The sequence below is a fragment of the Pipistrellus kuhlii genome, unplaced genomic scaffold, assembly GCF_014108245.1.
Source record: "Pipistrellus kuhlii isolate mPipKuh1 unplaced genomic scaffold, mPipKuh1.p scaffold_m20_p_3, whole genome shotgun sequence".
Lineage (NCBI taxonomy): Eukaryota > Metazoa > Chordata > Mammalia > Chiroptera > Vespertilionidae > Pipistrellus > Pipistrellus kuhlii.
In genome coordinates, this window is record NW_023425529.1 from 98,237,221 (window position 1) to 98,264,163 (window position 26,943).

At 39.3% G+C, this 26,943-nt stretch overlaps 1 pseudogene; it reads right to left on the minus strand.

Moving 5' to 3' along the window:
* Positions 1–11,424: 11,424 nt before the first annotated feature.
* Positions 11,425–26,943, minus strand: part of LOC118729594 — a 57,660-nt pseudogene continuing 42,141 nt past the window's right edge.

Sequence of the window (26,943 nt, forward strand, 5' to 3'; positions counted from 1 at the left end):
GATATCCTCATAGATCTCATTTATTTTATCAGCCTTTTCTAGGAAATTCTTGAAAAACCTTATAATCATGGTTTTGAACTCCATATTCAGTCTCTTTTTGTCCTCCATTTCTTTCGTTTGTGATCTGTTTCCTTGTCTCAGCATTTTCACTGCTTTCCTGATTTGGTAGGGTGGCTTTGTGTGCTAAGGTGTCCTATATGGTTTAGTGGGTCAGCCTCCCAGTTACCTGAGGTGGACACTCTTGGTGCACCCCTTTGTGGACTGTGTGTACAGCCTTGTTGTAGTTAAGTCTTAATTGTTGTTGGTATCACTGGGAGGAGCTGACCTCCAGGCCAATTGGCTTTGAGGATCAGCTGTGTCTGTGCTGGGAGACTAGACTTGCAAAATTGCAAAAGCCTTTGTGCTCAGCTTGGATGGGGCGGAGTTTCAGGGTGGAGCCTATAGCCTTGGCTTCCCTGCCCTATGAGGTTCCTGAGTCTCAGTGTTCCTCAGTGTTCTTTTGTACTCACTGCAAACACCTCTGAGAGAAAGGTGCCCTCGAGTTTCTCTCACTACCTGACAGTTTAGTCTCTCCCCCAATAAGCTTGGAACTGGGGTTCAGTGCAGTTGGAAGTGGGGTTGGAAGTGGGGTTCAGAGCAGTCCAGAGCTTTTTTCTCCTTCCAACTGGGGCATTCCAGTGTCACAGTCAACAATACATCCTCTGCGCAACGTGCGCACCTCTGGGACTGCCTTTCGCCGCTCCCCTGAGTTTCTGCCTTACAGCCCAGATTTCCTCCATATGAGCCTGCATCCCCAGGGTCTGGCCTAGAACTGGGTTCAGTGCAGTCAGAACTGGGACTCAGCACAGTCCAGAGTTTTTGTCTCCTTCCCACTAGGGCAGGGGTCTGCAACCTTTAAGACATAAAGAGCCACTTGGACCTGTTTCCAAAGGAAAAAAAAAACCTGGGAGCCGCAAAACCATTGCAACATTTAAAACAAATATAACACTGCATATATTGTTTCTTACTTTAAGGCTATATAGCAGATTGTGCAGTTAGCTGTCAATCTGAAGAAAAAACGGACTTTTTCACTTAACAATGTAAAATATATTTTTTGCAAATTAATAGCTAATTAAAATATTTAATTTACCTGGTTAATGGGATTTTTGCTCCTGAACCTCAGTGCACAGTGTCTGCACATCAGGGCTGTAAGACATTACCATCATTTTTACACAGGCTTGCAAATTGTCCTCTGTGAGGCATGATTGATGTTTGTTTTTAATATAGTTCATGTTGGAGAAGACCTGCTCACATACATATGTGGAGCTGAAGATCGACAGGACTCTAAATGCAACTTTTTCATGTTTATAAAAGTGTTGGGAATGGCATTCCATGTTCCGAATACAAGTTTGTCCTGTTTGGGAAGGTTTTCAATACCACTCCATTTATGATTCTGAGCCAGAATGGCCTTCTGACGGGCAACATCCTCAAGAGTAGCAATCAAGCATTTGAACTTGGACACCCATATATCTTGGTCGGCTATATCGGCCAGTTCCATCTCAAGATCAGGTTGACTTACACCCGCAAATGCAGTCATATTCAATACGGATGGATCAATTACCAGGGGAGTGACAGGGAAGGATAATGTGGTTTTTTCCTCTCTGAACTCACAGAATCGTTTCCAAAACAAAATTTGCATTGTGGTGATTGCAGATTTCAAATATTCCAAATTTATCATATCATGACTTTGTTTGAACTCTCTCCAAGAGGGAAAGTGAAACAGTGTACCTCTCTGTAAATCTTTGACAAACACTGTCAACTTGCACTAGAATGCCAAAACCTCCTCCAGCATGTGCAGGGCTGTGCCTCCTTTCCCCTGAAGGGTTGTATTTAGTGTGTTTAGATGTGCTGTCATGTCTACCATAAAGTGTAATTTTTCCAGCCACTCTGGTTGTTCCAGCTCAGCAAAGATGAGCTCTTTGCTGGCCAGGAAAGTTTTTACTTCTTTCAAACATGTGACAAAGCGTTTTAGCACTTCGCCTCTGGACAGCCACTGGACCTTGTTGTGGAGCAGGAGGTCAGAATATATGCTTTCCACCTCATCCAATAGCAAACAGAACTGGCAGTGGTTTAAACCCCTGCCATTTTTATCTTATTAACAATCTGAATGACCACATCCATCACTTTTGTGCATTCCAGGGGAAATGTTTGAGCACACAATGCCTCTTGGTGCAGGATGCAATGAAATGACAGCAGCGTTCTACCCAGAGCCTTCTGCAGTAGAGCCACAAAGCCCTTTTGTGCTCCTCTCATGCTTGGTGCCCCATCAGTAGCCTCTGAGACCAAGTGTTTATTTTTTCAGCACTTAAATAGTCCAGGACAGCCTTACAGATATCCTCACCCCTTGTTTGGTCTTTTAGTGGTATCAGCTCAATCAGTTCTTCCTGTAGCCCAAAAGAGTTCACATATCGGCAGAACAGGGCTATTTGTAACAATATCACCTTTATCTTTGGACTCATCACAGGCAATGGAGTATGCCACAGATGAATTGATGTCTTGAATTTGCTGTTTGCTAATGTTTTCTGCCATTTTTAGGGTTCTGTCTTTGACAGTCTTCGCAGAGAGAGGCATGTCTTTAATTTTCTGCACAATTTCATTCTTGTTTTTGAAGTCCTTGTATAGATGTTCTGAAACCTTAATGAATGCTTCTTTTATATACTCTCCATCTGAGAACAGCTTCCCTTGCTTGACTATTTCTTGAGCGGCCACGAAACTAGCATTTGTTGTGGAATTTGCAGACTTCACCCACTTCTTGAAATTATTTTTGCTCCTATCAACCTTCCTCATAAGTTCTGCAACGGCTTTTCGTCTCTCATCTCCATCTGGATATTTTTCAGCAAAGGCTGTGTGTTTATTTTGGAAATGTCTTGCAACATTTGACTTTTTGTTGTTTGCAAATTTCTCACCACATATTAAGCATACTGGTAAACCAGTCTCGTCAGTAGAGAATGCAAATGATTCAGTCCATGTATCATTAAACACTGTTTTCTTCAGAAATTTTTCTCTTCTTGCCTTTATCCATGGCTGGCCTACTGGGGGGTCGAAAACAGGGATGTAATAAGAAATCACAAAATTAATCAGGGCCCCAGTGTACCATAAATCATAATCAGTGCCTGATGTAAATAATAATTAATAATGAGGGCCCAATGTCATCCTTGTCATTATAAAAATAACGTTTTTGTCACTTTTTGGTAATAATTTCTTTTCCTGACCCCCTCAAGAAGCCCTCCTCATCATAAAAATATTTTTTCTCACTTCTTTATTATTTCTTTTCCGAACCCCTCAGAATTACTCTTCCTCATCATAAAAATAATTTTGCCACTTTTTTTTATTATTTCTTGGTTTGACCCCCTCAGAATTACTCCTCCTCATAGAAATAAACATTAAATTAGCAAGTCACCTTTAAAAAAAAAAATTCATCAGGCCCCCAATATTTTGTAAATTAATTAGTGAGCCATGCATGCCGTAAAAATAGTTCATCAGCCCCCCAATATTCCATAAATTAAATTAAATAAATTAAATTAAAAATGTAAATAATAATTTAATTAATTTATTTATTTAAAAAATAATTTTTTTATATAATAGCCACAAATTTCCTACAGTGTACACCTTACAAAAGGACCTGTCTCCCATGCTTAACCAACAACAAAAATTAGTATCTGTTAATTTTTTTATTTACCTGGCTGCTGTTTTTTTCTCTTTCAGGCTCTTGTTCTCCACTTACTGTACAGGCCCGACTCCCAGTGCCAGTCACACTGTAAGCCCTCTCTTTCTCTTTCTCCAGTCCTCTCTGTCCTCTCTGCCTTCTTCTTTTTCCTTCTCCCTTTTTTCTCTTTATTGCTTTTTCTATTTATTATTTTTCAGTGTCCCCTCTGTCAGCACCTCTCTTTCCCCTCGCAGCAGTCTCCTCCTCCCCAGCGCAGAGGTGCACACTCAGTGTGCCCTCAGTGACATCACACGCTGTGATGTGAGGGAGAAGGCTGGGCCAGGACAGGGATGCTGTGGTTGTCTAGCGACGCTAAGTCTCCGGCAACCTGCCACACAGAGCTCAGGGAGCACTGGAGACACGGAGGTAAGTGATACAGCTCCCCCCCCCTCCTGCTATTGGCCCTGCTAGTGTCGGCCCTGCTGTCGAAGCCGCGGCAAAGCTTCAAAAGAGCTGCATGCGGCTCTGGAGCCGTAGGTTACCGACACCTGCACTAAGGCAATCTAACAGCAGAGTCAATAGTCCATCCTCTGTGCGCCTCTGGGACTGCCTTTCTCCGCTCAGCCTTACAGCCTAGATTCCCTCTGTATGAGCCTGGGTTCCCAGGGTCTCTCCCAGAACTAGGATTCAGTGCTGTAAAAACTGGGGTTCAACACAGTCCAGAGCTTTTATCTCCTTCCTGCTAGGGAATGCCAGCCAGGCACTCAGCCTCCCCTTTTTTTCCTGCTCCGTCCTCTCCCCACGCACACACTGTGTCTCTGTACCTTAGGCTTTTACAGCTCCTCTGATTTTCCTTCTGGTTTTCTCTTTCCTTCTAGTTGTAGAATTTCCAGTCAGTCAACTTTCCTGTAGTTCTGTATATTGTCCATTTTGTATTTTAGTTGTATTTTTTGAAATTGTTGTGTGAGGCTGCAGTTAGGCATTTACCTATGCCGCCATCTTGGTTTCTCCATTAAGAAAATCAATTTTAAAAAAGGGGTGAAATGAAAGGAAATTTTAAAACATTCTCCAGGCATTCTCCTCCTTTCATTTTTGTGAATTATCTCTTCAGTTGTGTCTAATTTGTTAATTCTTGGTGGATGTTCTCTGATTTAGTTGCTTTTCCAGTCTGGCCCCAGGACAAGGTGCATGATATGTCTACCTTTTGGCTGCCATTTTCTTATCCTTATCAAGTCTTTTCATTACTTCAAAACCTCAGTGACATTCTATGTCTTGGTACATCAAATTCAAGCACATGGGTAATTTTTATTGCTGATAATAACATAAATCCATCTCCTTATACAACTTAATTTATCAAATCTTTCATGCCTTTATGCATGTATCTATTCATTCATTTATGTAACTCACATATATTGAATACATATGCCTTTGTTATGTTAAACATCAGATATTTATAAATTAATAAGATATACTTTTAATAATGGCAGTCAAGTTTAGAAAAATAATATGATTAAATATTATTATATATAGCATGATAAATTCTCTAATAGAATTATGAATAAAGTGAAGCAGCAAAGGCTTTTGTTCTTTATGGACCATTCATTGCTCTAGTCATCTAGTGTAAATAATGCTACATTACTAATGGCTTTTGTGGTGTTTTATTATTTAAATATCTTTTATGTGTCTTAAATTTCCAGCCATTGAAAGGGTTTTATTTTATAAATAAATCTGCTATAATAGATTGTTTTCGGGAAAAATGTGGCTGGAAGTGCAATAAGCTCTGAAGAGTTGAATTTCGAGATGTGACTAATTTCCTTTGTAGCATAGTATAAATCAGTTTCTCCTTTGGACTTTAATTGTATCATCTATAAAATTAGGATTTTATCTAAGTAACCTCTAATGACCATTTCTGTATTAGCAATTTATGGTTGCATATTTGGTCTCTGTGGTATCTGCATTCCCAGATGTACAGATAAGAATATTAATAGTAGTGCCAAAGAGATGGATTTGGAATATGAAATTCTTAGGTAAGGGCAGTATTACATTTTATTTTTGTATTGGTTTCAGGTGTACATCTTAGTGGTTAGACATTCATTTACATAGAGTTTCCTTTGATATTTCTAATACCTTACTGGGCATCATACATAGTTATTGCAATATTATTGGCTATCTTCCCTGTGCTTCACTTACATCACCATGAGTATTTTTTAACTACCAATTTATACATAATATTTTCACCACTTTCACCCAGGCCCTAACCCCCATTCCCTCTGGCAACTACCAGTTCACTTTCTATGAATGTGTTTGAATTTTTTTGTTCTTGTTTTAGGCTAAGTACATTATTTTATTTTATTTTATTTTATTTTATTTTATTTTATTTTCACTACAACCCAAATCAGCAAACAAACTCATAGATGCAGAGAACAGACTGACAGCTGCTAGATGATAGACATTTTGGGGTGCTAGTTGAAAAATGTGAAGGGATTAAACTAAAAAAGAAACTCATAGACACAGACAACAGTACATTGATTAGCAAGGGAAAATGGGGGAAAGATGCAGGGTAGGTAGAAGTATAGCAGTATAAAGGGGGAATAAATGACAATGAAAGGAGACTTGACTTTAAGTGATGAACACAAATTACAATATACAGATGATGTGTTATAGAATTGTATACTTGAAGTCTATATAATTTTATTAACCAATGGAACCACAATAAATCCAATTAAAATATCTACTGCCTTAGTAATGGGAGAGCTTTCCCATGCACTAAAAAGTCACAAGTTTGATTCCTGGTTAAGGGCATGTATTTGAGTAACAGATTTGATCCCAGCTCTGATACGTGTGGGAGGAAAACAATCAATGTGACCCTCTCATATTGATGTTTCTCTCCCCCACCTCTTCTCCAATTCTCTCTAAAAATCAATGGAAGAAATATCCTGGGATGAGGATTAACAACAATAAAAAGATACAATGATCTCTAGTCCCAATTACTGGGAGGAAAAACACACAAAGAACTCAAGTCAATTTTTACTTTGCAGATGATAAAATGATTTTGTATTCCAGCAGGAGTTCCAACCTTCTGGGTATTTTCACAAGCAACATATAATTTTCTCAGCAGCATTGGCTTTATAATTGTAAGAGCAAATTATGTACATCTGAGTAATGGTGTGCATTATAGTAAACATTTGCATGACAGAATTCAAACCACATAAGTCCCACTTTTCTGTACATGAAAGGAATTATTTTTCTGTGTTTTTTTTTTAAGATCTTTGCTTTGCTTTTATGATGGTTGCTATACCGCTTTGTCCATAGATGTATTGTTCATTTGGAAAGATACCATACATTCTGATGAAAGTGACTGAATTGATATAGGACTTGGCTGCATAGACAAATATGTAGAGCCTAACATTGACTGAGCTTCTGGAACATCTATGCATTAAACTGGTAATATTCAGGCAGACACCTGATAGAAGTTGCAGGTGGTCTTATTTTACCATTACTACTATTCTGTTATTGAAGATTTTATTTTTAGCATACTGAACACATGTCATTTGTACAAGGCTTTCCATACATTTTTCAGCCAGTATAACAAATCATAGGCATTTGGTTATGATTCATTCCTCTATTGTACATCTGGTGACAGCCAGCTCCCCTGAACTCTGCTTGCTCTTCACTGGTAGATCCCTGTGTTTCTTAAAACCCAAAACACTCCCTTTCTTAAGTATCAATAAAACCCAAAATGACACCTATCCATTTTTATTAAAAAATAGTTTGTATTAGATTGTTATCCTATATAATAAAGAGGTAATATGCAAATTGACCATCACTATGACACACAAGATGGCTGCAGTGGATCTCAGGGATGTTCAATACTGTGCTGACTACCTGATAGGAAACATATGTGAGAAGCAGAACAGTAGAGGAAGTGAATGACATTCAATACTTCACTTTTTTATTTGTATCTTTTACTTAAAAAACTAAATTTTTCTCACTTAATTTTACTTCCTTATTATATTTTTATTTTTAATAATTATTATTACTACTATTATTTTATCTTTTTTTAAAGTTTTATTTTATTATATGATTTATTTTATACTATTTTGGGATTAGTGTTCTACATTCTATTTTTACTTTTATTTTAGCATTATTTTACTCTATCACTGTTACCAGAACTCCAACCTCATCAAGTTGTAGACCAGCTGTCATGAACATACAGTGTGCATGGAGGTGCAGAGCCAAAAGACAAGCTTGCACTTGGCTCTCCCCTCTTCCTTGCTGATGTCTTTTTGCTTAACAGTCCACTTTGCTTTCCATGCTCAGTTCCAAATAAAGTCCAAAGCAGCCTCAGGGTCAGTCTGACTGAATATGCTTCCGGAGGAATGCATTCTGGAACTGCTGTGCCTGCAACTTTGTTTTTGCCAGGATGAAGTTCATATTGAGATGTATAATACAATCTAGATGATGGTGCAGACTAATTTAAGAACTAAAGTTGAGTAGTAACCCGAGTCAAGCCATGAATGCACACACAGAACCCACCCCACCATGAACGTAGGTTCCTCCAATTGCCTGATGAGAAGCAACAGGGCTTAGTAGTTAACCACAACTACTGAACATTCTAAAAAATGCTCCCCATAATTTTATGCTAACATCTGTGTGTGTATGTTTTGTATTAAAAATGATAAAGAAAATTAGAAACAACACAAAAACCTAAAAACCCCTAATTTCTTACAATGACTCTTGTAGCAGCATCAATGGCTGGCTCTTTAATAATTTAGAAATAGAAGGTTGTTTTACTATATATTTCTTTGGTAGTCATCACTACAAAGTTTTCAACACTCCATTTGGGCAGAAGTCTGAAGGTCAAGAACCTTGTCTCCCAAAGGCATTGGTCAGGAACTATTGTTTGCTCACTCCAAGTGCTTTGTCATTCTTCAGCTGGCGATGTTTTAACTTTTGTGCTTTTAGGAGGTAACTACATTGATAGGAAGCAAAGGAAAGGTCACTACATGACAGAGTTCCTCGTTTAAATGCAAGACTCTATCCAACAGCATGAAGACTATAATCTTGAAGAAGATTCTTGTAAACATGTGCCATATTTTTCTCCTATAAGAACAACCAAGAACTGTACCATGAGGGCAAACATCGTTTGCCTACCCTCCGAATGCCTTGGAATAGCAATGTACCAGGAGGTACAGTGAGCTGGCGGTGGCATCCTCAGGTTTCAGCTGACCCATGTTAAAATCTAAAGCCTCAGTAATAATATGCCAAACTTCTCCTCCTATTTGAGAACTGTACTATAGTTATGTATATTACACACACATTATAAATAAAATTTATATAGACAGACGATTTCTTCCAAACAATGAAAAGTGAAGCTCTCAGTTTGGGGGTGGGGAGGGAGGGGGTGGAAACAGGAAGAGGTAAAAAGTCCTATTGTCTTTACTCTCAAGTTCTTAAAGTGCTGTCAAACACAATTATACAACAAGACTTTTTTTTGTCTATAACTCTTAAATATGCATTCAAAGGCAAAAATGGAGGTTTCTATACTGTACAATATTAAATATATATAAGGTTATGGATCCTTATTTTTAGGAGTGTGTTCAATAAAGAGCTAGCTATTAATAAGAGATAGTTGTCACAAAACATGGACACTTAAAAATTACTGATAAATTAAGTTTCATTCCTCTGATTATATTCAACAGATACACATTCTCATTATAAAATATACATTCTCTAAGTAAGGTATTTTTGTCCACAGCATATATAAATTTGCAAACACAGGTGGTAAAAATCACTTTACCACCAAAGTACAAAACAGTAACTGCTTGAAAAACAAAAATAAAGATGTTGTACTCTTAAGAAAAGAGTGACTCATAGTGTTCCACTTCGAAGTAAAACCCAATGATTTATTTGTGCTAAATGCATGGGAATAATGTATTCAGAATATACTTCTTTGTACACACTGCACTTTTTATACTGGGCAAAATAAGCAGTCACCAATGCTAATGTGCTACTTTCCTATACACCTCTTCTCTTGTCTGCCAAGCAATAGAAGTATTGTGTGGCTATTATGCCAAAGATATTTCTATAACATTCATTTCAAATAGTATCTTCTAATAATTTTGCACCTTTAAAGTATTTGTTCAAACTCTATTTTAGGGGAACACAAATAAAGAATGGGAAGGGAAAATAGATGCTGTTTGTTATAATAGCATTGCCTTCTGCAGCAGAAATCAAATAGCACGCTCTAACCAGCCATTGCAACCACACATTAAGAAAAAGGAAAGAATCACACTTTAATATACAATAATTACCATCCCACGTAGGAGGAAAAGGTACAGACATGTGATCCATTACTTTTGGCTGTTTTACAAGAGATGCAGATGTTGACCTACACTGAAAATAATCTATAAAAAGAGTATTTGTAGAAAGCTCAATTAACAGTCTTGGGCACTAATCCATCTAACTTTCCATTCTAGATCTCCAAAGTGTAGTGTTGAATTATTGGTATGTTTGGTAAACACCATTCTAATGGGGTGGTGGTGAGAACAGCTCAGTAATTTTTCTCCAAATTCATGAGGGTGGGAAGTGGAGAATATTAAAAAAGATATCCCTTTTTATTTTACAAACCAAAAAGCCAAGAAAATGAAGCTCTGGGGCCAAGCAACAAACGGCACAGAGCTGCTGAATTACCGAACATCGCAAAGCAGAGATTCCAGCTGAGGAATGGACAAAGGATGCACGTGTCAATTCAAGTAAAAAACTAATGAAAAGAGTGGTCTGGTTTGTGTTGTAATCCACAACATTGGCTGCGTTTCTGACAAATGTTTACAACACAATTAATGGTGAAGCCTAGATAACCTCAGTGCAAATAAGTCAGATCCAAATATGCCAGGGGAAGAAGCCTTTGGCATTGAGTAGACGGCTCCAAGATAGGAGTCCCAACATGAGATTCAGACTAAGCACACACATAAAGGTTGGAGGAAGGGTCCACCGAATGTTGTGAAGGGACTGGCTGAGTGGTGGCTGCCCAGGAGACCGTGGGCTGCATGGGTGGTGGAGGTGGGAATGGAGGCAGCTGGACCGGGGTCTGCGTGTTGGGAGAGGGAGGTGGCGTGGTTTATTTGAATTTGTCAGGACTGTTGCTTCTCCGGGGCAAAGGCCTTGCGATACTGTGGGATGCTCCCATATGCTGCACATGAAGACCCAGGGAATTGTAGTAAGACTTGTCGATTTTTGTCAGTGAAGTTGGTGGCGTGAAACCTACCGTGTGACTTGCATCTGGTAGACCGGGGAGATGGGCCTGCTTGAACTTTTAGAAGGAGTGTAAGGGATCTGGCTGGACACAGTGCGAGGTCTTCATCCTTGGCAGACATCTCATTAAAACACCTTTGGTCATCCATTTGCAAGCTGGACTCACTCTTGGAGAGCTGTCGACAGAGGGCTTCGCTCCTGTCTATCTCCCTTTGCAGCTTCCTCTGCAGCCGCAGTTGCTCTTCCCTCATGTGAAGCTCCTCCTCCAGATACTAAGCCATCTTATCCGAGTGCTGTAACTGAGCGGTCCTCAGCTGCTTCTTCAGCCTCTTCACTTCATTCTTTAAAAACCGGATGTGGTGCATCATGTCTTCTGGAGAGTCCATCACCATGGAGATGCCTCTAGGTAATGGGGAAGCTGAGACCGACTGGTCTAATTTCTCCTGCAGGATTCACTTTTCAGCTTCAAGTTTATCCATTCTTTTCTAGAGACGATTAACTAGTGCTTCTTGTTCTTGCTCCAAAGTATTTTCAAGGTCAATCTTCTCTCGTCTCAACTGCTCTAAGGTCAGCTGCTTAGAAATGGTATCATTTTCCAGCTTAATTTTCTTCATCAGTTTGTTGACCTGGAATTCCTGCTCCTGCTCAAAGTTCTTTTCTAGTTTGGCTTTCTGATGCTGCAACTGCATCAATTTTCTGGAGAGCTCATTAGTGAGGAACTGTTCTTCCTTCTGATAGTTTACAGCAAGGGTTTCCTTCTCCTTCTGGCAAAGACTGAACTATCTTTAATAACGTGTTACTGATGAATTCTTCTTCCTGCTCAGCCCTGGCTTGGATGGTCACGCTGACTTTGCACAGGTAGCGGTTCTCCAGCAGTGCCTTGCACTTGAGTTTGTAGGTTTCCAGTTTGATCTTCAGCACCTTGTTCTCCTGCTGCAGCAAGGCCATGCGGTTGGTGAGCTCCTCCAGAAGAAACGGCAAGATGACAATGCCCCCTGATTTCCCACCAGCGTGGAGGTTAACAAGCAGGACGACTGCATGGCGGCCTAGCTGCGATTGTTGCGCCACCCCACCTCCCCTCCATTTCGCTCTCACTATGGCCTTGGCGGCTGGGGAAGTAGGAGGAGCAGGAGGCAGCGGCTGCGAAAGCTGGGGTGCAAATGAGTGGACGCAGGGCTAGCACCAAGCTGGGCTCCTGGCACAAGGGCCGTACCTTTGGTATTTTAATAGAGAGGGCATTGAATCTGTAGATTGCTTTGGGTAGTATGGACATTTTGATTATGTTAATCCTACCAATACATAAACATGGTATGTTCTTCCATCTGTTTATATCTTCCTTTATCTCTTTTTCCAGTGTCCTATACTTTTCTGAGTACAGGTCTTTTACTTCCTTAAATTTATTCCTAAGTATCTTAATTGTTGGTGCAATGGTAAATGAAATTGCTTTATTAGTTTCTCTTTCTGTGAGTTCATTATTGTTTTATAAAAAAGCCATAGATTTCTGGGAGTTAATATTATATCCTGCTACATTGCAAAAATTATTTTATTAAGTATAATGGTTTTTTGATAGAGTGTTAGGGTTTTCTACTTACAATATCATGTCATCTGGAAATAATGACAGTTTTATGTCTTCTTTCCCAATTTGGATAACTTTTATTTCTTCTTCTTGTCTAATCCAGAACTATGTTGAACAGGAGTGGTGAAAATGGACATCCTTGTCTTGTTCCTGATCTTAGGTGAAATGGTTTTAGGTTTTGCACATTGAGTATGATGTAGGCTGTGGATTTTTCATATTTGGCTTTTAATATGTTGAGGTATGATCCCTCCATTCCTATTTTGCTGAGGATTTTTATCAAAGATGTTTGATTTTGTGAAATGCTTTTTCTGCATCAATTGATATGACTATGTGATTTTTATCTCTCAATTTGTTTATGTGATGTATCATGTTTATTGATTTGCAGATATTGTTCCATCCTTGCATCCTTGGAATAAATCCTGTTGGCCAAGGTGTATGATCTTTCTGATGTACTCCTGGATCCAATTTGCTAAAATTTTGTTGAGGATTTTGGCATCTATGTTCATGAGAGATATTGGCCTATAATTCTCTTTCATTGTGTTATCTTTATCTGGTTTTGTTATTAGGGTGATGCTGGCTTCATAGAATGAGCTTGGAAGTGTTGCTTCCTTTTTAATTTTTTGGAATAGTCTGAGGTGGATTGGTTTTAGTTCTTCTTCAATTTCCTCCATAGTTATCTGCCTATTAAGATTTTTATATTCTTCCTGTTTGAGTTTTTGAAGGTTGTAGTTTTATAGGAATATGTCCATTTCCTCCAGGTTGTCTAGTTTGTTGAAATAGAGTTGTTCATTGTATTTTTTTTTATAATCCTTTGTATTTATGTGAGGTCCATTGTTATTTCACCTCTTTCATTTCTGATTTTTGTTTATTTGGGTACTCTCTCTTTGCTTCTTGGTGAGCCAGGCTACAGGTTCATCAATCTTGTTTATCTTATCAAAGAACCAGCTCTTGATTTCATTTATATTTTGTATTTTTTGTTTGTTTGTTTTGTGTTTTAGTGTGGTTTTTTGTTTGTTTGTTTGTTTTATGTCATTTATTTTAGCTCTGATCTTTACTATCGCCTTACTTTTGCTTACTCTGGATTTTACTTGTTGTTCTCATTTTAATTCTTTAAGTTGTAGAGTTAGATAATTTATTACAATTTTTTTCTTGTTTTCCAAGTTAGTCCTCTAAAGCTATAAATTTTCCTCTCAGGACTGCTGTCACTGTGTCCCGTAGATTTTGGAATGTTTTGTTTTCATTGTGATTTGTTTCCAGGGTGTTTTTAATGCCCTCTTTGACCAATTTGATATTCCAATTATTTTTAATAGACATGCTATTTAGACTCCAAGTGTTTTGATATTTTATTGTTTTTATTTCTAATATTATGCTATTGTGGTCTGAGAAGATGCTTGATATGATTTAAATATTCTTGAATTTGGAGAGACTTTGCCTGTGATTCAATATGTGGTCTATCTTAGAAAATGCCCCATGTGCACATGAGAAGAACGTATGTTCTGTGGCTTTGGGGTGAAATGTTCTCAAGATGTCAATGTAATCCATCTGATCTAGTGAGTCATTTAGGATTGCTGTTTCTTTGCTGATTTTTTTGTCTAGAGAATTTATCCAGTGATGTTAATGGGGTATTAAAGTCTGTATTGTGATTATATTATTGTTTATCTCTCCCTTGATATCTTCCAGTTGTATTTTTATGTATTTGGGTGCTCCTGAATTGGGTGTATATATGCTTACCAAGGTTATATCCTCTTGTTGTATCAATCCCTTTAGTATTATTAAATGACCTTCCTTACCTCTTGTTATGGCCTTTGCTTTGAGGTCTATTAAGTCAGATATAAGTATTGCTACCCCAGCTTTTCTTTTTTCTTTTTCTTTTTTTCATTTCCATTGCCCTGAAAGACATTTTTCTATTCCTTCACTTTCAGTCTGTGTGGGTCCCTTGTTTGAGGTGGGTCTCTAATAGACAGCATTATATGGTTGATGTTTTTTGTTTTGTTTTGTTTTGTTTTTGTTTTTGGTTTTTTGGTTTGTTTTTTATCCATTCAGTCACTCAATGTATTTTGATTGGAGCATTTATTCAGTTTATGTTTAAAGTTATTATTGAAAGGTACTTATCTGTTGAAATTATTTTGTGTGTGTGTGTGTGTGTGTGTGTGTGTGTGTGTGTTTCTTCTTCCCTTTCTGTTTCTTCTTTAGCACCAGTCCCTTTTGCATTTCTTGCATTTCTGGCTTGGTAGTGTTAAACTCCCTTAGTCTTTTTTTGTCTGTAAAGCTCCTGATTTTCCCTTCAATTTTGAATGATAGCCTTGATGGTTAGAGTATGCTTGGATTCAGTCCCTTGCTTTGCATCACTTTATAAACTTCCTCCCATTTTTTCTGGCCTGTTTTGTTTCTGTTAAGAAATAATCTTATGAAGATGGCAGCAAGGTAAACACTTGTACATGCTGCCTCTCATAACCACATAAATGCTGCAACTGGGGATCTTACCTGAGACCTGAAAAAAAACACAACTGTGGGGGCACCAACCAGTATGGACACGCGAATTCCACAGAAAGATTGGATTTTGCCAGAGATAACTTGGGGTGTCTGTGTCCCAACAGCGAAAGCCACAGCCACAGAAGCTGAGGCCACTGTGGAAGAAGAGGCAAAAGCGCGCACGCTGGAACCACGAAAATCTCTGTCCACAAAAGCCCCCCGCTGTTGGGTCTGGCATGATTCAAGAGAGTGGATGGGGGTCCCTAAGGTTGCTAATAGTGAGGTTCTCTAGGGAGCAACCCATTCTGATCCGACACGGAGGAAGAACATAGGAGTTGGAGAGCAGTCTGTTTGTAAGTGAGTGCAGACTGACCCATCTTGCACGTAGGCTGGTTTCCCTGCAACACTTTGCTTCTGATTACAAAGGAGAGATCACCCAGATTGATTGGCCCTAAGAGACAGCAGGGGGAAACTGCTTTTCTGGAAGCTGAGAAGCAGAGCAGGGAAAAATCATCCAGGATTCAGCTCCAAGGCAAAAACAAACAAATAAACAAACAAACAAACAACAGTATTGAGTGCCATAGAAAAAGAAGGCTATGGCAGCCCAAAAGACGGGGACATCAATCCAGAAACACTGCCACATAGGGTCTGGAGTACAAATTGACTGTGTTTATTATTAGTTTTATTTGATCAAAAACCAAGAAACTAAGGAATCGCCACTGAGGTGCAGCAGAACGCAGGGAACTGCAATACTGTCTGGACTGAGAAACAGGCATGCCAAACAGAATAACAGAAGAAGTGAATGGCCTTCACAACTGCACCCCTTTTTTCCTAAATCTTTTATTTTATTTTTTTCATTTTTTGCATATTTTAAGAAACGATTTTTTTCCTTTTTTCCTCACTTGATTTTAACTTTGTAATTATTAGATTTTTAGATTCAATCAGCATTATTACTACTGCTATTTTAATTTTTTAAGTGCCATTTTATTTTCTCTTTATTTTACATTGGAATTAGTGTTCTTCATTTTATTTTCATTTCTCCTTTAACATTGTTTAACCCTATCTCAACAAGCCCTTTACACCATCACTATCTTTCTAACCTTCCCCCTTTTGCTATCCTGTTTATCTTAACCCTTTCCTGCTTTAGAGTTTCCTTACTCTTTCTGTCACCCCCTGCTAAAATTTCTACCCTACTTATATATCTAATTTCCAATCCAGTGCCAAGTGCATACACACCCCTCTCTGAGCTGTAATAACTAGCAAAAAAAATTGTTTTCCTCACTGTCCTTTTGATGCTGTCTGGGGGAATGTTGATTATATTGTATTTTTATGCTTCTTAGTGAGAGTATTTTGCTTATTCTTTTACTGTTGCTGTTGCTTGTTATTTTCTTATTTGATTGGTTTTTATTTGTTTGTTTTTTTTACTTCTGTATTTCCTTCCTTTGCTGGAAATTAGGGCGTGTTGTAGATTGTATTATTCTGCAGGTACTGCTGCCAGCATTTGCTGGGGTTAGTGGTTGTACTATTGGAATTCTCTCCATATATATATATATATATATATATATATATATATATATATATATAGTTTATTCCCCATTTATCTCTAAGTCTCATTTCTACCCCCCTCCTCTCTCTCTCTCTCTCTCTCTCTCTCTCTCTCTCTCTCTCTCTCTCTCTCTCTCTCTCTCTCTCTCTCTCTCTCTCTCTCTCTCTCTCTCTCTCTCTTTCTTCTCCCTGTTTCCCAATTTCATTTCGACACTCCTTTATATATATTGTTCCTATCTTTTTCTTTTGCTCCCTCTCTCTTCTCTTTTTACTCTTCATCTCTCTCTCCTATCCCCTAATTTGCCTTTCACTAGTGGTCACCTTAATTGAAGGTTATTAATATCACAAATACATTTCTGTTCAGTGCCTTGTGTGTTGTACCAGGTTGTGTTGTATTTTGTGCCTTAAATCAATGCAGGAGAGAGAGATCTACATAACCAGACATCCAGAAAAGAGAGACCATGGGGAAACAATGAAACAGCCCACAAATGAAAGAAAAGCAGACATCACCAGAAAAGGAAGTAAATGAGTTAGAGGGAAGCAACCTACCAGAGCAAGAATTCATAGTAATGATCATAAGATGGCTAAAAAGAATGGAAGACAAATTTGACAATATGAATAAGAACCAAGAAGAAATGAAGAAGAACCAAGAGGAAATGAAAATGAATCAAGAAGAAATGAAAAATGACATCACTACTACGAAGGACTCAATATAAAGCATCAAGAACAGACTAAAAGAAGTAGAGGACCACATCAGTGAACTAGAAGACAGGATGAAAAAAAAAACAAAAACAATTAGAGCAGCTTCTAGAAAAAATAATTAAAAAGCAGGAGGAGAGCCTAAGTGAACTTTGGGACAATACAAAACAAAACAATATTAGAGTAATAGGGGTTCCAGAAGGAAATGAAATTGTGGAAGACATTGAAAATGTATTGTATTTCAAGAAATAATGACAGAAAATTTTCCTGAGATAGAGAAGAAAAAAACCACACAAATCCCAGATGCTCACAGAGTCCCAAGCAAAATGAACCCCAGAAGACCAACTCCAAGGCACATTATAATTAAACTGGCAAACACCAACGACAAAATAAGAATCTTAAAAGCAGCCAGAGAGGGACAGAAAGTTACATAGAAAGGAACGCCCATCAGACTAGTAACAGATTTCTCCACAGAAACTAATCAGGCCAGAAGGGAATGGGATGAAATATACAAAGTCATGCAAAGGAAGTGTCTGAATCCAAGAATACTGTACCCAGCAAGGCTATCAATCAAAATTGAAGGTGAAATCAGAAACCTTACAGACAAAAACAGACTAAGGGAATTTATCAACACCAAACCAGCAATGCAAGAAATGCTAAAGGGTCTACTGTAAAAATAAAGAAATAGGAAGCGAAGAAGGAACACAGGGATATAGAATTAAAATGACGTCAAATGAGTACCTATCAATAATAACTGTAAATGTAAATGGAATAAATGGCCCAATCAAAACATATAGGGTAACAGATTGGATAAGAAAACAAGACCCATATATCTGTTGTCTACAAGAAACCCACTTCAGAAAAAAAAGACACACACAGACTGAGGGTAAAGGGATGGAAAAAGGCTTTCCAGGCAAATGGAAATGAAAAAGAAGCTGGGGTAGCAATACTTATATTTGACAAATTAGACCTCAAAGTGAAGGACATAACAAGAGATAATGAAGGCCAGTTCATAATACTAAAGGGAGCAATTCAACAAGAAAAAATAACCCTGGTAAACATATGTGCACCCAATAAAGGAGCACCCAAATACATTTTTTTTTAAAATGCTGGAGGACATTAAGGGAGCGATTAATAGCGATACAATCATAGTAGGAGATTTTAATACCCCACTGTCACCTTTGGACAAATTATCTAAACAAAAAATCAGCAAAGAGCGGGCACATCCCCTGTAGGGGGTGTGCAAGAGGCAGCTGGTAGATGTTTCTCTCTCATCGATGTTTCTAGCTCTCTATCTCTCTCCCTTACACTCTGTAAGAAAATCAATGAAATATTTTTTAAAAATCAGCAAAGAAATATCAATCCTAAATGACTCACTAGACCAGATGGAATTAATTGACACCTTCAGAACATTCCACCCCAAAGCCACAGAATATACATTCTTCTCAAGTGCACATGGGACATTCTCAAAGATAGACCACATGTTGGGAAATAGGCAAAGTCTCTTCAAATTCAAGAAGATAGAAATCATATCAAGCATGTTCTCAGATCATCGTGGCATAAAAATGGAAACATCTACAATAAAAATAATCCAAAGAAATCAAACACATGGAGATTAAACAGCATGCTATTAAACAAGGACTGGGTTACCAGAGAAATCAATGAAGAAATTAAAAACATCCAGGCAACAAATGCCAATGAAAACACAACAATCCAAAATCTATGGGACACAGCAAAAGTAGTTTGAGAGAGAAGTTCATATCTCTACAAGCCTATTGCAAAAAACAAGAAGAAATGGTAACAAATTATCTAACTCTACAACTGAAAGAGTTAGAAAAAGAGCAACTAGAAAAGCCCAGTGTAAGCAGAAGTAAGGAAATAATAAAAATTAGAGCAGAGATAAATGACATAGAGATCAAATAAACAATACATAAAATCAACAAAACCAAGAGCTGGTTCTTTGAAGGATAAACATGATTGATGAACCTCTAGCCAGGCTAACCAAGAAACAAAGAGAGAGGTCCCAAATAAACAAAATCAGAAATGAAAGAGGTGAAATAACAACAGACCTCTCCAAAATACAAAGGATTGTAACAAAGTACTATGAACAACTCTATTCCAACAAACTGGACAACCTGGAGGAAAAGGATATATTCCTAGAAAAATACAACCTTCCAAAACTCAATTAGGAAGAATCTAAAAACCTCAATAGATGAGTGACTTGGGAAGAAATTGAAACAGTCATCTAAAAGCTTCCAGCAAACAAAAGCCCAGGGCCAGATGGCTTCACAGGAGAGTTTTACCAAACATTCAAGGAAGAACTAAAACCTATTCTTAAAAATTCAAGAGGAAGAAACACTTCCAAACTCCTTCTATGAAGCCAGCATCACGCTAATACCAAATCCAGATAAAGACAACTCAATGAAAGAGAATTAAAGTCCAATATCCCTCATGAACTTAGATGCCAAAATCCTCAACAAAATTCTAGCAAATCGGCTCCAGCAGAACATCACAAAGATCATACACCACAACCAAGTAGGATTTATTCCGGGAATGCAAGGATGGTACAATATCCACAAATCAGTAAACATGATACATCACATAAACAAATTGAAAGATAAAAATCATATAGTCATATCAATTGATGAAGAAAAAGCATTTGATAAAATTCAACACCCTTTCCTGATAAAAACTCTCAACAAGGTGAGAGTACAAGAATCATACCTCCACATAATAAAAGCTATATATGATAAACCCACAGCCAACATCATACTCAATGGGCAAAAACTAAAACTATTCCCTCTAAGAACAGGAACAAGACAGGGATGCCCACTCTCACCACTTCTGTTTGACATAGTACTGGAAGTACTAGCCATTGCAATTAGATAAGAAGAGGAAATAAAAGGCATCCAAACTGGAAAAAAAGAAGTAAAGTTATCCTTATTTGCACATGACATGATGTTACATAAAAAAAAAATGACTCCATCAAAAAACTAATAGACTTAATAAACGAATTTGGCAATGTAGCGGGATACAAAATTAACGCCAAGAAATCTATGGCATTTCTATACACCAATATTGTACTTGCAGAAACAGAGACTAAAAAGGCAATCAATCCCATTGCACCAAAAAAAAAAAATGATACCTAGGAATAAATTTAACTAAGGAGGTAAAAGACTTATATGCCGAAATCTACACGACACTGAAAAAAGAGATAAAGGAAGATGTAAATAGGTGGAAGAACATACCATGTTCATGGATTGGTAGAATCAACATCATTAAAATGTCCATACTTCCCAGCCAAGATCAGTTTGGCTCAATGGATAGAGCGTCGGCTTGGGGACTGAAGGGTCCTGGGTTTGATTCCAGTCAAGGGCATGTACCTTGGTTGAGGGCATATCCCCCGTAGGGGTGTGCAAGAGTCATCTGATCGATGACTCTCTCTCATGGATGTTTCTAACTCTCTATCTCTCTCCCTTCCTCTCTGTACAAAATCAATAAAATATATTTTTTAAAAGATTTAAAAAAAAATGTCCATACTTCCTAAAGCAATTTATAGGTTCAATGCACTCCCCATTAAAATACCAATGGCATATTTCACTGACCTAGAAAAAACTCTCCAAAAGTTCATTTGGAACAATAAAAGACCCCGAATAGCCACAGCAATCCTGAGAAAGAAGAGTAAAGTAGGATGGATCTCAATACCAGATTTCAAGCTGTATGACAAAGCCACTGTTCTCAAAACAGCCTGGTACTGGCATAACAACAGACATATAGATCAATGGAATAGAATTGAGAACCCAGTTATCAACCCAAATCACTATGCAGAATTAATATTTGACAAAGGAGGCATGAACATACAATGGAGTCAAGACAGTCTCTTTAATAAATGGTGTTGGGAAAATTGGACAGACACATCAAAAAAATGAAACTAGATCACCAACTTACAACATACACAAAAATAAACTCAAAATGGATACAGGACTTAAACATAAGATGGGAAACCATAAAAATACTAGAGCCATCCACAGGCAGCAAAATCTCAGACATATGCCAAATGAACTTCTTCACTGATACTGCCTCAAGGCAATGGAAGCTAAAGAGAAAATAAACAAATGGGACTACATCAAAATAAAAAGCTTTTTTACAGCAAAAGATACCATCAACAAAACAACTAGAAAGCCCACTGTATGGGAGAACATATTTGCAAATGTTATCACTGAGAAAGGTTTAATCTCCAACATCTACAGACAGCTTATACAACTTAATAAAATGAAGAAAAATGACCCAATTAAAAAATGGACAATGGATCTAAATAAAATCTTCTCAAAAGAAGACAGAAAGAAGACCAAGAGGCACATGAAAACATGCTCAGTCACTAATTATCTGAGAGATGCAAATCAAAACAACAATGCGGTACCATCTCACACCTGTCAGAATGGCCAACATCAACAAATCAACAAATTACAAGTGTTGGTGAGGTTGTGGAGAAAAAGGAACCCTCGTGCACTGCTGGTGGGAATGCAGACTGGTGCAACCACTGTGGAGAACAGTGTGGAGTTTCCTCAAAAAACTGAAAATGGAACTCCCATTTGACCCAGTAATCCCACTTCTAGGAATATATCCCAAGAAACTAGAAACACCAATCAGAAAGGATATTTGCACCCTTTTGTTCATAGCAGAACAATTTATAATACCTAATATTTGGAAACAGCCTAGGTGCCTGTCAGCAGATGATTGGATCCAAAAACTATGGTACATCTACACAATGGAATATTATGCTGCCATAAAAAAGAAGAAATTCTCATCATTTGCAGCAACCTGGATGGAATTGGAGAACATCATGCTGAGTGAAATAAGCCAGTCAATGAAAGAGAAACATCACATGACCTCACTTATTTATGGGCAATAAAGAACATTATAAACTCAAGAACCAAAAGATAGATATAGAGACAGTAAAGCAACAAGCAGACTGTCAAATTACACCGGGGAGGTTAGGGAGATCTGGGGTAGATAATAGATCAACCAAAGGACTTGTATACATGCATATAAGTACAACCAATGGACACAAAACTCTGGGGAGAGAGGGCATGTATGAGGGGGCGGGGCAATGGTATATATACAAAGATAATAATTTAATTTAAAAAATTTAAAAAATAAATTAAAAAAAAGAAAAAGTAAAAAAATTTGAATGGTGGAAATTAAAAAACAAACAAAAAGAAATAATCTTATAATCTAAGGGAGATCCCTTGTACATAATTTTCTGTCTCTCTCTTACAGCCTTTAAAATTCTATCTTAGTCCTGAACATTTGCAATCATAATTATGACATGTCCTTTGTGTGGGTCTTTTCGGATTAATCTTTTTTTGTGAATCTCTGTGCTTTTGTTTCTTTTTTCTTCCCCAAATCAAGGAAGTTTTCTGACATTATTTCTTTAAGTTGGTTTTCTAACCCTTATTCTTATACCCTTATTATTGGTGTGTTGCTTTGTTTCATGCTTTCTCAAAGCACCCTTAGGCAATCCTTCTTTCTTTTAATTGTTTTCTTCAATTATATTTCAATGTGGGTGTGTTTTTCTTCCCTGTCTTCTAATTAACTAATTTAGTCCTCCGTTTCTCCTAGTCTACTATGAAACTTTCCATAGTGCTTTTTGTTGCAGCTATATCACCCTTTATTTCCTTTGATTCTTTCATAAGTTGTTTATTTTTTTCATCGATCCTGTTTATTAATTTTATGAACTTTATTCTGAATTCTTTTTCTGATATATTGCATGTCTCCATTTCACTTAGCTCCTTTTCTGGCGATTCTTTCTTTTCTTTCCTTTGGGGTTTCTTTTCTCCCCATTTTTGTTCTCACCAGAGGATCTAGGTGTTGAGTTGTAGGAACTGCTCCTCAGGAGGCCACTACTCTCCGGCTGTCACAGCAATGGCTGCTCCTCAGTTGGCAGCAGCTCCTCAGGTGGACAGTTGCTTGCACAGTTGCTCACAGCAGTGGTGGCTCCTCTGGCTGGTGGGGGTAGGCTGTTGATCCTCAGATAAGGATGGGTTGCTCATGCAGCTGCTGCACCTCAGTCAGCAGCTGGCTGCTCGCATTGCTACTGATTTTCAGAGGTTGTTGGCAGCTCACACAGCTGCTGCTTCCCAGTTGATGACAGGCTGCTCATGCAGCTACTGCTTCTCAGACTTGTCAGGCAACTCGTGCAGGTGCTGCTCCTCTGAAAGGAGCAGTTTGCTTGCATGGTTACTGCTCCTAGATGGGTCAAGCTGAATGTAGTTTCTGATTCTCAAATGGAATTGGGCTGCATATGGGGCTTCTATTTTTCATACAGGATGGGTTGTGTGTTGTTGCTGCTACTCAGGTGGGTGGGAGCAAGCTGCTCATGGGACTGCTGCTCCTCATGTGGGGGGTGGGCTGTGCATGGCTGCTGTTCCTTAGATGGGGTTCAGGCCATATGAGGCTGCTGCTCCTCATGTGGGGGGTGGGCTGCTTGCATGAAAGCTGCTCCTTGGGCAGGAGTGGGCTGCTCGTGCAATTGCTGTTTGAGTGGTCACAGCACCCTGGGCTAAAGCATTGGGTCTGCTAGAAGGGAGCATGCTTCAGAACTCACAGGAGCCCATGGCTGGTGTGGCTGGAGTCTCAATGTCTGTGGGACTGCAGCCAAGACAGCAGGTCCCTGGGGAGGGGGTGGCTGTAAAGATCCAGGTGGTGTCTGAGGGCACCCTGTGTGGAAGTAAGGCTGGGCTCCCAGTCACAGCAGCTGTCCCATTCAAGAAGGCACAGCCTCTGCAATATATCCAGCCACCCTGGGATAGTTTTTAATGGTAGAAAAGACTTCCCAAATAGGTGAACCTGGTCCACCTGTTCTGGAAGGTCCTGTGGGATCTAAGTGTCCCTCACTCACATACACAACTTCCCAACATGACCACACACTCTCCTTTTGCACCCTCCCTCCCTCACACTCTCTCCCTCACTGCCAATATCTTCTTGCCTCTGTAGTTGAGTCTGGAGTATTATTGAAATGTTCATTGATGGAATCTCCTCTCTGAGTGTCTGGCTCACTCTCTATCACATTGACCAAATAGGACAAAATGCAACTCAACAAGAATGACACAATAGAAACAAAACATGAATGTACTCATGACACCAATAATCCCAATAAATGGCCCCCAGAAAAATTAGAATTAGGGGAGAGAAAAGAAACACAAATGATATTAAGGAGAGAAAAAAAATGTAAGAGAGAAAAGAAAAAGAAGAAAAGGGAAGAAAAAGAAATTATATATATGAGGGGGCGGGGCAATGGTATATATACAAAGATAATAATTTAATTATATATATATATATATATATATATATATATATATATATATATATATATATGGAGAATACACTACAGAAGAAGCAGATAAACCAAACACTCAAAAAAAAGAGGGTGTGTCAGAATCTATAGAGGCTGAGTTTATATATAGATACTAGAGGTCTGGTGAACCCAATTCATGCATGAGGGGAGGGGAGTCCCCCAGCTCAGCCTGCACACTCTCCAATCTGGGACCCCTTGAGGGATGTATGTCTGCCTAAATGTCAAACATCCCTCTCAAAATCCAGGACTGCTGGCTCCCAACTGCTTGCCTGTCTGCCTTCCTGATTGCCCCTAACTGCTTTTGCCTGCCAGCTTGATCACCCTCTAAGCTAGGGGTGTCGAACTCAATCAGAGAAGGGGCCAAAATCTAAAATCCAGCCTAAATCGCTGGCCGAATGGTTTACTGAACAGTCATAAACTGTCATTGTGATGCAAACGCAGCTGAGTGCAGTGATGACAGCGCGGTGCGGGCCACATTGCAAGGCCTGGCGGGACAGATTTGGCCCGCGGGCCTTGTGTTTGACACATGTGCTAAGCACTCCCCTACCAGCCAGGTTGATGCCTAACTGCTCCCCTGCCAGCCTGTTTGCCCCTAACTGCCCTCCACTGCAGGCCTGGCCACCCAGAACTGCCCTTCCCTGCAGGTTTGGTCCCCCCACAACTGCTGTACCCTGCAGGCCTAGGCCCCTTACAACTGTCCTCCCCTGATGGCCTGATCACCCACAACTGCCCACCCAACTTTCCTCCCCTGCTGGCCATCTTGTAGTGGTCATTTGTGTCCACACGGGGGCAGCCATCTTCTGTGTTGGAGTGATGGTCAATCTGCATATTATTCTTTTATTAGATAAGATAGAGGCCTGGTGCCTGGGTGGGGACTAGCTGGTTTGCCTTGAAGGGTATCCCAGATCAGGGTGGGGGTTCCTTTGGGACATGGTGCAGCCTGGGCAAGGGGCCTGTGGTGGTTTGCAGGCTGGCCATGCCCCCAGGCAATCCAAGTGGAGGCCCTGGTATCTGGGGTTCATTTATCTTCTATAATTGAAACTTGATAGCCTAGAGCAAAGCCAAGCCTTCTGCTCACTCCATGGCAGCAGCCATTTCTGTTGGGATTTATTTATCTTTTATAATTGAAACTTTGTAGCTTTAATTGAATGCTTGGGCCCGCCAGGGTGTACAGCAATCTTGGCTTCCTCCATTGCTGGGGGCAACCCTGGTCTCCCACTCTTTTCAGCTCCATGGCTGCTGCCATTTCTGCTTGAATTTATGTATCTTCTATTATTGAAACTTTGTACCCTTGATTGGAGGCTTAGGCCAGTAAAGGCAGGTGGAAAGTTTGGCTTCCTCCAATGCTGGGGAAACCCAAGCCTCCCTCCTGCTCTCTGTGGTTGCAGCCATCTTGTTTGGGTTTATTTGCATATTTGCTCCTGATTGGCTTGTGGGTGTAGCAGAATGATGGCGAATTTGCATATTACTCTTTTATTAGATAGGATGTTAAGGAATTGAATGAATATGGAGATGACCTCAGTTTAATAATGAGGAAGTGAAAAGAGGATGAGTGGATAAGAAGAAAGAGAAAGAGAAAAAAAAATTTAATTTAAAGGGCACTGCCAACAGTCCCTGGAAGGCTCAAGGTAAGAAGGGAGGCCTATGTGTGACTTCAGGCCTGTGAGGAACTCAGGGGTCTGGGAAGGTAGCATTTCAGTGGAGCTGCTGGATGGAACTGGGGAGTTGGGCTGGGTTTTAAGGGATTAGGCCCTGGCCGGCACTTGCGTCATAAGGGTAACCCTAATCAGGGCTTTCTCAGTTGGAGAGCTAGCCCAGGTCATGCTGTGGAGTCGGGAGTCAGGCTCTAGAGTAGGGGTGTCGAACTCAATCAGAGAAGGGGCCAAAATCTAAAATCCAGCCTAAATCGCGGGCCGAATGGTTTACTGAACAGTCATAAACTGTCATTGTGATGGAAACGCAGTGGAGTGCAGTGATGACAGCGCGGTGCGGGCCACATTGCAAGGCCTGGCGGGACGGATTTGGCCCGCGGGCCTTGTGTTTGACACATGTGCTCTAGAGCCTCCCTTGACCTCAGCTAATTTATTTCTGTGACTTTGCTTCTACAGCTTTCTTAGGACTTTTGTTAGCTGCTTGGAAAGCCAAGAGGTGGACTGGAGTAACTTGGTAAAGTTTTGGAGTGGAATTGGTCCTAGTCGCTCCCTCTGGTAGAGGGGATAGATGATATTAGACCAAGGAATGTCTAGGATTATTGTTACAGGTTCAGTATTTGAATATAGAACTGCAAAGCAAAAACCTAGCACCCTGAAGAATATGGTGAATGTGTTAGAACATAGTGATTGAAAAACTTCAGTC